The sequence below is a fragment of the Pteropus medius genome, unplaced genomic scaffold (genome assembly GCF_902729225.1).
Source record: "Pteropus medius unplaced genomic scaffold, Ma_sr-lr_union100, whole genome shotgun sequence".
Lineage (NCBI taxonomy): Eukaryota > Metazoa > Chordata > Mammalia > Chiroptera > Pteropodidae > Pteropus > Pteropus medius.
In genome coordinates, this window is record NW_024355205.1 from 21,542,683 (window position 1) to 21,554,160 (window position 11,478).

The following is an 11,478-nucleotide window of genomic DNA, read 5'->3' on the forward strand; positions in this document are numbered from 1 at the left end:
TAACCACTAGTCTATAGTCCATGACTATGAGTCTCTGTTTGTTTGTCCTGTTCATTTGTTGCTTTTAGGTTTATATCCCACATATAAGTGATATCATGTGATTTTCTACTTTTTCAGTCTGGCTTATTTCGCTTAGCTTGATTATCTCGAGGTCCATCCAGGTTGTCACAAATGGCAGTATTTCATCTCTTCTTATGGCTGAGTAATATTCCATTGTATATATGTACCATAGCTTTGTAAGCCAATCATCTATAGTAGGACACTGCTGGAGGGACTGCAAATTGGTACAGCCACTATGGAAAACAGTATGGAGGTTCCTCAAAAAACTAAGAATTGATCTACCATATGATCCAGCAATACTTCTCCTGGGTATTTACCCGAAAGACTTGAAAATCCATATCTGAAAAGATATTTGCATACTGATGGTCACGGCGATTCACTTTTAATATAGGTTTGTGCCACGAAGGAAGAAAGACAGACACTAATGCATAAAATATTTTCTGTGAGGCCTGAGCTAAAGAAACTTCCACTCTACTATTTTATCTACCATAACTATTTGAATCTCCCCATGTGCTTCTTCTGGGGATAATAATTTGAAACAGTATATTTTCCTAAATAAATAAGAAAAGCACTGTTCTTACTTTCCAAAATATCTATAGAGAACAATACATAGGTAGAAATGTTGCATTATAGTACCTACTTCAAAGTTAAGCATAACATTGTATTAAGTTGCAATAATTTTAAATAAATATGGTGGATATTTAGCTATTAAATTTTTATGAAAATAGTTCTTGAACATTGTCTATTTTTATACTAAAAATTTCATCTAATGTTATTTTGTTTCTAATATTATATTTGTCTGTGAACATCATTATGCTCATTTTTTCTTACCAGAAATTATCCATATTTTGGAGTGAAAAAATTTTTTATTTAGAATTCTCATACAAAAGCTTAATTGTGGATAAAATGTTTACCTGTGAAGTAAATGACAGTTGTTATGTATGTAGGTATACTAAGGTAAGGTAAAGGCAAATGTACAAAGTTTTTTCCTCGGTGTATTATTAAATGCTAAGCAAACACAAAGTAGCAAGGTAACCAGAATAGGTTGCATGTTTGACTTAAAGTTCATAGTGAAACATTTTATAAAGAATTTAAATGGATTTAAAACCTGTTAAAGAAACTAAATCCAAGCTAAGAAGTAAAGAAAAAAAGCCGTTTTGCAATTTCCTGCTAGTTTACATATTTAAAAAAAATACTAAGTTCCACGTTTTTAAGCAGATCACATTTCTATATACAAGAAATATAAGCTAAATGAATATACATACACAGAGATATATATCTCTGTGTGTATAACAATATATAGATTAAATAAAGAAAAGTATGGTATACTCCTGGCTAATAAATATATTTATTTGTGCCTTTAGTAAGATGATTTATGAATGATTCTTTATCCACTGATGATCTCAGAACACATATTATAAACCATAAATTATCACAAATTGATAATATGTGAAAAATGCAGCTTTTGTTCAAAGATCCTATGCTCTGAAAAACATTATGTTTTCAATGTTTTTTTTTTTTCATTATCCTTTCTGTATAGCTGAAGATTAAGCCCCAGAATCATTTTGAAAGATCATTTTATGTTATTTATTTAATCACTACTCTGGAAGATTCAACTTTGGACAATAAAATTTTCAGTTGTAATATTTATTTATTAACTGTCATATGTTTTAAAAAATATTCCACAAACTGATTTTCCTACAAAATTACTATTTAAGCATTCAATCTTTCAAAAATAAGTTTTTAATAAAAATATATATTTTTTAATTTAACTAAAATTTCATCTTTTGACTCTGAATTATAGTTCATTCTTCTTCCAGTGATACCTTTAAAAGAGAGCACTTTGCTTCAACACAGTTTCTTAAATGGTATTTCTGACTAGTAATGCCAACCAATGTGTCCAATATTTTCAGTTGACAACCAAAATATAGATGTTATAGCTGCATCGACTAATATGACTTATATTCCTGCAAGAGTCTCACTTTATTTATAGAAGATACTTCAACTTCCGTTAAATCTTCTTTTTAATGATCTTGAGTCCTACCTTTTTTGTAAGAGAATCAAAATTTTTAAACAAAGCTATATAAAAATATCAGAAGAGATCAAACCATTATTTCATCAGATTTACTATAAGAGAAATTTTTTCTTTGATTGAATAAACTGCCTTTTGGAGCAATGATTAATTACTATTTTGGGTTCTTTGGCCAGAGTGTTACTATCTGCAATACTTCCATTCATTACAAAGTCTTAAATTTATGTTTAAAACAGATAAAATGAGAAACACATTTTTTAAAGTTAACTTTCATGGAAGATTTCTAATCCTTTCTTTTCTTCCTCTTCATTTTTTCCCCATTAGGATCCATAAGCCACAATACAATTGTGCTGTATTTACAGGAAAACATACATGTGATTATGTGCCAGGTAGAGGATTTTAGATAAATTAAAATATAAAACTTATAACTTTTACATATGGTGATACATTCTATAGGAAAGTAATAACCATGAAAAATTTCTAATGGAAAATATATTTCTTTCACTAAAAAATTAATTTATTCAAAGTTAGTTCTTTAAGATCAAACATGTCTATGGTATTTCATTTACTGAGTTCACATATATTGGAAAGATGTTTTGAGACTGTCTCATCTTGTCTATCTACTTGTTTTCTTGACCCTGACTAATGGACTTTCTTGGATTCCTGAATAACAAACATTATGACTAAGGCTGGAATAAATTCAATAACAATTAAAGAAAAATATCTATTCTCAGAGAACTGATAATTCTATAGAAAAAATATCACTTAATTGTGTTTTTAAAACAAAATTTAAGGAGCAATTGCCTAGCTGCTAGTCTTTTACCTTGCTCTGATTTTTTTCAAAACAATTTTTCTAAAATAATATGCAATGTTCTTATTCATAAAGGTTTTATTTAGTGTGTGTCAACCTCTCTAAAATATAAATATCAGGAAAGAATTTTGTAAATAAATAAAATAAATACATAAATAAATGAATGAGCTGGATTTTTTATAGTTCCTGAATCACCTTGTAATTTCAAATATGGTTTCATTTCAAATTTCACTTTATTTTATTCCTTTTCTTTTTTTTATTAAAAATTATTGGGGCAACTTTGATTAATACAATCGAATAAGTTTCAAGTGTACAATTCAACAATATGTCATATATATTGTGTTGTGTGTAATTTCATTTCATTTTTAAAAAGTAAACCAAAATAACCTGGTAGCTTGTGAATTTTTTGGTGGAAATTTATAATAAACAGAAATATTCTAAATTAAGTTAATAGAAAAAAATTATAATGAAAGGAATAAATTGAGATAAATTTAGTCAATAAAATTTAAAAGTTATGGTGGAATATGTATTAAGGAATAAAATAATATTCAATAACGATTATAAATTAAAACAAAGGAACCAAATTATTCTTTTAATAATTTTTTGAAATTAACATTTACAAGCCCTTAATAATTCTAAATCATACTATTTATATGATCATGTAACAATGCACATTGAGTGCCTAGTCTGTGCTGTTATCTCTCTACATACAACCATTTTCTAAAAGTGTCATAGTAACATTAATGCTAGAAAATGGTCATTGACTAAACATGAATATTCTAAATAGAAGATTTTTACATATCTTTACATAAAAGCTACGTTGCATAATTTTGAAAAGTTATGGAAGGCAGCATCTCTTCTATGTATGTGTCTATGATCTCTAATGAAACGTCTACCCCAGCACTTACAACTTCAAAGTTGTGTTTTTCTCTACTTGATTCTGTTTCTTACCATAAATGAGTCAAAAGGTAAAATTGAAGCCGAAAATCTGAAGCCCATCATGGCATCAGGTGTTTTGCTTACTCGGTGGCCATACCTCACTTCTTTAAAGAAGACTGGTACTTGTGAGAAATTGGGACGTTCTCATCCCAGTTAGATCTTACTGGGAGTGTATGTGTGTGTGCGTGCGTGCGTGTGTGTATATGTGTGTGTGTGTGTGTGTGTGTGTGTGTGTTTGTGTGTGTGTGTGATTAGAACCAAAAGGGAGATTGTCTTGTCAAATTTCCCCCTCACTTTATGTTAGAGGAAAACAATATTTAAATTGAGTACGGGAATTACTGAGTACTAGAGCTAATTAGTAAAACAATCGACATCAGAAACCATGTCTGCTGACTCACACCTTAGTGGTCCTTCATTATAAAATCTTCAATTCTAAAGATTCTCATAGAATTTTCAAAAAATGAAATTCTTTGTTGCTATATGCATATAGTTAAAAGTGCTAGTTTTTCCTTTCCCTGCCTAAAATAATTTTGTTTCATTATCAGAATCTCTTATGACATTGAAAATTTATTGTGAACTTAATAAAATCTAGCAAACAGTATTGAACATTAAGAAGAGTGGTTTCCCCACAACTAAGTGCCTCTGATACTACATTGATCAATACAATGATTTATAGGTAGAGACCTCATTCCCTTATGAAAATATATGAAACATATAGTAAAGAATACAGATATATTAAGTAATATTACATTGAATTTCTCAAATGATAAGTAATTTTGTCATATAATTTCTTAGTTAACAATTTGAAATAACAAAGATGAATATGTTAATGATTAGTACCAACAAAAAGATGTTCATGAATGATGTTCTCCTAAGATTCATCATCTTAGGTGGCATTACAAATGATGGTAATTTAAAATATTTAATAATAACCTTTAGGCAAAGGCACTACCCAGTCTAAATGAATGCCCAGCACCATACTGATGCTGATGAGCTGAAGAACAGTGCTGAAGTTGCTTTTTAGAATTTTTAATTCAAAACAGCATGTGATATAAACTAAATGGAGATGTCTGAAGTATGTAATTGACTGGAATCTGCTACAGTGGACCTCAAGAGTTTGTTTCTGGGTGAAAAGAGAGAATAATGAATACAAAGGAGCATATTTGGGAGGCATTAAATTAATAGAATCCTTTTATCGAGTAACACAGTAGGTTTGGAAAGAAGAATGTGGAGAAGGCACTGTAGGGTGTTAGGTGGGCCCTCATACTTGCAGATGACAAGCAGGGTCAGAAGAGAAACTGGAAAGCGGTAAGGGATATGAGATGGTCTTCTGAGTATGGCAATTCAGAGTGTCAGATCTAAAACATAGCGGAGCTTCGTTAAGACCAGCAATGTGGCTCTGATTTAACACAGATTCAAAATTATTAAGTATCAAAAAAAACCTCTCAAAAGTAACAAGGTAGTAATAGCATTCATAGATATAATATAATACAATATTTGCTTACAAATTGAACTAATTAAAATAATATTTGGCAAAGTAAGATATTTAGTTTTAAATTAAAATAATAAAATTTAATTTACTAGAGCAGAATTTCAAAATATTGATATTTGATTTTAAAAATATAATCTGAGAAGTTCTTCTTCAAACACACAAATCAAATTTCTGAAATGTGTGGGTACATAGATATTTTATTTATTAATTCCACTCAGTTCTTTGAGTCTTTAGAACAAACATAAGGTTGACATTTATTTGCCAAAATGAAGTAGAGAACATTAAGGTAGAAATATCTTTAGAGATCTTAATTTAAAACAGATTTTAAAATACAAGTTAGTTAAAAATTTTGTTAGACATGTAAGATGTGCTACAAAGTAAAATCAAATTGTTAGTTAAAAATTTTGTTAGACATGTAAGATGTGCTACAAAGTAAAATCAAATTGAACAAAATAAGATTTATTAAGTAAAGACATAAAGTCAATACTAAACATGTATTTACATTAGATAATACTTTATATTTTATACATGTGTGCAGTTTTTATAAAACACATTATTTGTAGTTATTTAACTATTTGAAAGCTTTCTATGAACACATTTAATAATTGATATTTCCACTCTGATGGCATTACTAAGACCCTTTGTATTAACTTAAAAATGTACTAAAATATGTATCAGATCAGTTATGTATTATAGTCACTGTTTCTGGGAAATAAATCCATAATCTTATATTAAGCAAAATCTAATACAGTAAACATAGGCTACATATTTATATAAAATACTTCCACATAAAAAAATTTCAAATTTAATGCTAAGTACAAATATTCAAACAACACCATTTTTTCTCTCTCTGGTTGCCTTTATTTGAGTTGTGCATTGGCTCTTTTCTTATTTTTCCTTTCTTCTTTGTCTGATGAATGTTGTTATTTTGAAGTAAAGACCCAATGTTTAAAATAGAAGTTAATTAAAAATGAAAACAAGAAATATACATATTAACAAAACCTCTGCTATATCACACTCTTGTTAATGTATGTGAGTGTTATAATTTCCATTTCTTCCCCTGTTTGGCTTCTCTTCAAGTAGGAATAACTAGGTGATTAGAAAGTAATTTCAGGTAAAGAAAACAATTAATTGCCTTTCTATAATATGTTTATACTTTAAAAAGCAAGAACCACTAATTATCTTGCTAAGGAGAAAAATTGATTATCTCTTTATTTATAGAATATTGAGTCTCTCATTACTTGTAAAGTAATTAAGTTGTACACAAGCTCTGCTAAAAGTTTCTTCTTTGTGTATAATTAATGTAAGCGTCTTTTGATGTCTATGCCATGCTCTTAAACTTTTAGTAAAATACTTCTTTCTCAAAACATTCAAATAACTTTAGTTTTTAAATGGCAATTAAAACTTGTTTGCATTTCTAGTTCATTTCTGAGGGGTTTTTTTATTTGCAACGACAAGGAATTAAAAAATATAAAGTATAAAAATTATAATATATAAAGAAAAGTCACTTATACTTGGCTTTAGATTACAGTGGGATTTCGAACCACTTCTGCCTTTCCAATAGTTTCTCTTTAGTTAAAGAGTAGATGAGTGTCAATTCCCTGAACAATCTGATTGTTGGATGGAGGAGGCCACTAGGAGTAGTATGGATGGCAGAGTGAAGTCAGCCTTGGGTTTAATAATAATCCAAATGAATGGCTTATGTAAATAATGAGAAGTAAATAAGACAGGAATGCTTTCATTTGAATAAAAACCAAATAAAAAATCTAGATTTACTAAAAAGGCCATTCAGAAAGTAATATTTTTTTATTACACCTCTTTTTCACTATAGTTTTGTGATGTCAACTTATCTTCATTATATATAAATGTTATCTATGCTAAAAAAAGATGTAGATAATTTGCACTCTTATATTAAATTCTCCAAATGGGTTCTTTATTAACATAATTAGAATAATTTTATTTTTCTTATATAAAGGTTATTAATCAAAATTTATAAACACATCCATATAATAAAATTGGAAATATCCACAATAACGTTGGAAGAAGGGTTTGATAAAATAATGTTTTTTAATTTATGCTTATTACAATTTGAAAATTATTGTATTGAAATAGAAAAGCAAGAAAAAATCATGTCATTTGTAGATGAAAACTGTAAACCTTTTGATATAATTGCTTTCATTTACAAATGACATGATTTTTCTTGTTTTTCTATTTCAATACAACCTGGAGCTTTTCAAATTGCTGGCTGTTTTGCTTCTGTCAACCGCTTAACAAAATATTTATTTCTTATATCCCAGTCTACAATCCATCTTTGCCCATTTGTGGTCTCATACATTTTGTTTTAAATTTCAATTTTAAATTACTAAGAAGTTTAAAGTTTACTCCAAATTGCCAATTCTCCTTTGTTGAAATGCATATTCATAATGTTGGATAATTTTGTACAGAGATACATTTTTATTTTTGCTAGAGATATTTAAATATAAGAGAATCGACTTCATGATATATCTTTTTTCTGGCATTTCAATATTTTCGTAAGATTATATATGACATTTTTAAGTATAGTTAATATTCGGTATTATACTAGTTTCAAGTGTACATACAATATAATGATTCAGCATTTTTGTACCTTACAATGTGATCATCACACTAAGTCTAGTAATCATCTCTCACCTTGCAAACTTATTGCAATATTACTGACTATATTTCTCCTCTCCTTTTTCATTTACTTTCCTACCCTCTCCCTTCTGGCAATGATCAGTTTGACATCTGTTTCTATGAGTCTGTTTTTGTTTTGTTTTGTTTATTTATTCATTTGTCTTTTTTTAGATTTCACATATAAGTGAAACCATATGATCTCTGTCTTCATCTGACTTATTTCTCTTTGAATAATACCCTCTATGTCCATCCATGTTGTTGCTAATTGCAAGATTTCATTCTTTTTATGTCTGAATAGTATTCCATGACTTTATAACTTACAGATATTATATTTTTTAGTTCAAAATATTTAAAGTTTATTCATTTTTAGATTTGGAAAAAAAATAATCTTAACAGGAAATATTATTCAATGAAGTGAATTTTATAATCCACTTTATAAACCACTTTGATATGTTGTGTTATATAATGAGCGAAAGATTTCCAGATGCAATATTATGTAATGATCAGTCTCATAAGGGATTTGGCAATTTTAATAATATTTTCAGAGAACATGTCCTTGGCTTTGATGATATTCTCTACTTTGTTTCTATTTTATTTATTTCTGTTCTTATCTCTATTATTTATTTTCTTCCATCCTTTTTGAGATTATTTTGCTGATACTTTTCAAATTTTCTAAAATGATATCTCAGCCCTATATTTTTATATTTCTTCATTTTTAATATATATGTATAGCTCTTAATTTACTTATAATTTCTGTTTTAGATGGCTCTCACATCATGAATTATAATATTGGTATTATCACTCAATTAAAATATTTTCTAATTCCATTTCAATTTATTTGTTCACCCGAGAATTAGTTGTGTGTTTTGTAATTCCCAATATATAGAAAACTAGTGACATGTTTCATATCAACTTAATAGCATCCTGATAAGAGAACTTTTTCTGTATAGTTTTATTTTTGAGATTTATTTTGACTTGTTTTATAGTTTAGCATATTGCCTATTTGTATAAATGTGTCATGCACACTTAGAAGATCTGTGTTTTTCATTGCTGGTTATAGAGTTCTAAAGAGTTGTTCCATTTTTGCATATGCTAAATATAAGGTAGCTTTAGGACTCCGGGTGAGCATGTTCAAAAGACTGTCAGATATAAGTACCTATAGTTCAAGAGGGAGTTATTATTCTCTAGACAGTAATTTACTCAAGAGAATAGTATGCTCAGGGGTAAAATTGGATGTCCAATGCACAACTGCATAACATCATGCCAAATAAACAGGCACAGAAAATGAAGTTCATACAGGAGGCTTAATATAAACTAATGTATTTATTCATTTACTCATTCATTTGTTAAATTCCCCTTGGGAAAATTTTATAGCATCTTTCATTGTACACATGATATATTTTTATTAAATTATTTTTTAAACACTTCACATATTTTATTGGTATTATAAGTAGACTCTTTTTCACTTTATTTATAAACTGATTATTTCTGATACACAAGAAATTTAATGTCCGTATTACTGACTTTTCCTATTAATGGTATTGTAACTTGTGTTAAATTCAATAAATATTTTTTTTCTCTCTTTAAGTATAGTACCATATTTAAAAACATTATTTCATGGTTTTAAATTTTTAAGATAATAAAATAGTAAAAATTATAGCTTGATTTGATTCTGTGGTTGGATGTAGAATGAAAACTTTAATATTTTTATTTTTTTTGAAGTGTGACTCTTTATCTGGAATTAGTTTTAAATTTTATCATATGTTTATCTATCACAGTAAGAAAATGACCATGTTGTTAAATATCCTGTTAGATGTCACTCATCTCTGTTTCCTAGGACCAACTTTTTCAATTATTATAATCAAACTATTGAGAATTTTGTATAGAATTTTAGGCATACCCATTCATACAGTTGAATTAGGCAGAAGTGAAGAATTATTATTTTGATTTTGTGCGTATAGGTTAATGCATTACATCAGGAATGAATATCTTATATTTCAAAGCTCTACAGGGAATTCATGTCACCATTTTTAGATGATTTAAATATGGTTATGGCTTTTTAAAAGAAAGGGTTCATAAAATAAGAATAAAGACTGAAAATTATTGCATGTCTAGTTATAAACTACACTAAAGAAGTCTTTTGCAGTGGATACTTTGCTATTTAGGCTAAACTTATAGAATCATGGACATCTTTAGAATTTTACTTTATGAAAATATACTGTTACATTTCGATAAGTCTTATTTAAATAATTAGAGCAGAACATATTTGCTAAATAAATGAATGTGTAATTTTATAAACATTAACCATTTTATGTTGGAGTAATTTTAGATGCTACTCTAAGTGATTTTGTGAAAATAAAAGAAACAGATTCATGCAGTTAGCCATTTCAAACTTATTATTTTTAGTGTTGGCCTGTCATGATGCTTTTAAAAGAGCTCTAATTAATGTTTTCTCTTATTCTTTCAAATTTCTATTGTGACTTAAACTGTTATGTGGAACAAGTTTCTTGAGCTTCTTTATAGAAAATCGCTTGGTAGGCATTTGTTCAAGTAAGTAATCATTTTAAACAGTGGCTTGTCAACAGTTTTTTGGGAAATTACTTTTTAGAACTTTAGAAACAGAATACCAATAGTGTGGATAAGGTTGCAAGACCTACTATATTGGAAAAGCTGTCAGATATTCCTTAGAAAGTTTTAAACTACACGAATTAAGTAATTTATTGGCCGACATGCCTTTAGAAGTACAATGTTTGGTGTTCCTTCTTAATTTGTGAAACACAAAAGTAACAAACAACTTAGTTAATAGCAACTATAATTTTCTCAGCATAGATAAGAGCAAATAATGTGTTCCTTGTGAATATCTACAAAAAATTTTAGACCTTAAAATCATGTATATATTTGGAAAAGAAAAGAAAGTAAGCAAAGAAGCATTTAGTCAAATCCTAATTATATATTTTTCTTTATAATTAAAATATTTAGGTTGGTTTAGTCTACCTTTTAATTGATAGAGATCACTTAGAAATAATTTTTATATCCATTTATTTTTACTGAAACATCTGGTATTATATTTCCAGGTTGTACTAAAATTTATTAATATTATTAGAATTCAACTCCAGAAAAATACCGTGCCATTCTATAACTACTCCTTAATATGAAATGCCATAAATAGATCCCACGCTGAACAATGAATGCACTTAATCCCATAGCATATTATTTTTCTAAAAGAAACTCTGCCCTAATAACATATATTACTTCAAAGTATGAGTGGAAAATTAAATAAGGTTTGTAAAATGTAGTAATTTAAAAATTTTAACGTGTCTGTAAATAAAGCTTAATTCCTGACACCACAGGGGAATAAGTGGCTTTCCATAAAGTTCCCTGTCTATGAGTAGCTAAAACGACAGATATCATGATGGGTTCAAAGAGGAAGGATACATCTGTATTATAAAACATATATAAATGAATATTTGAAAGAAATTAAAACCGTTA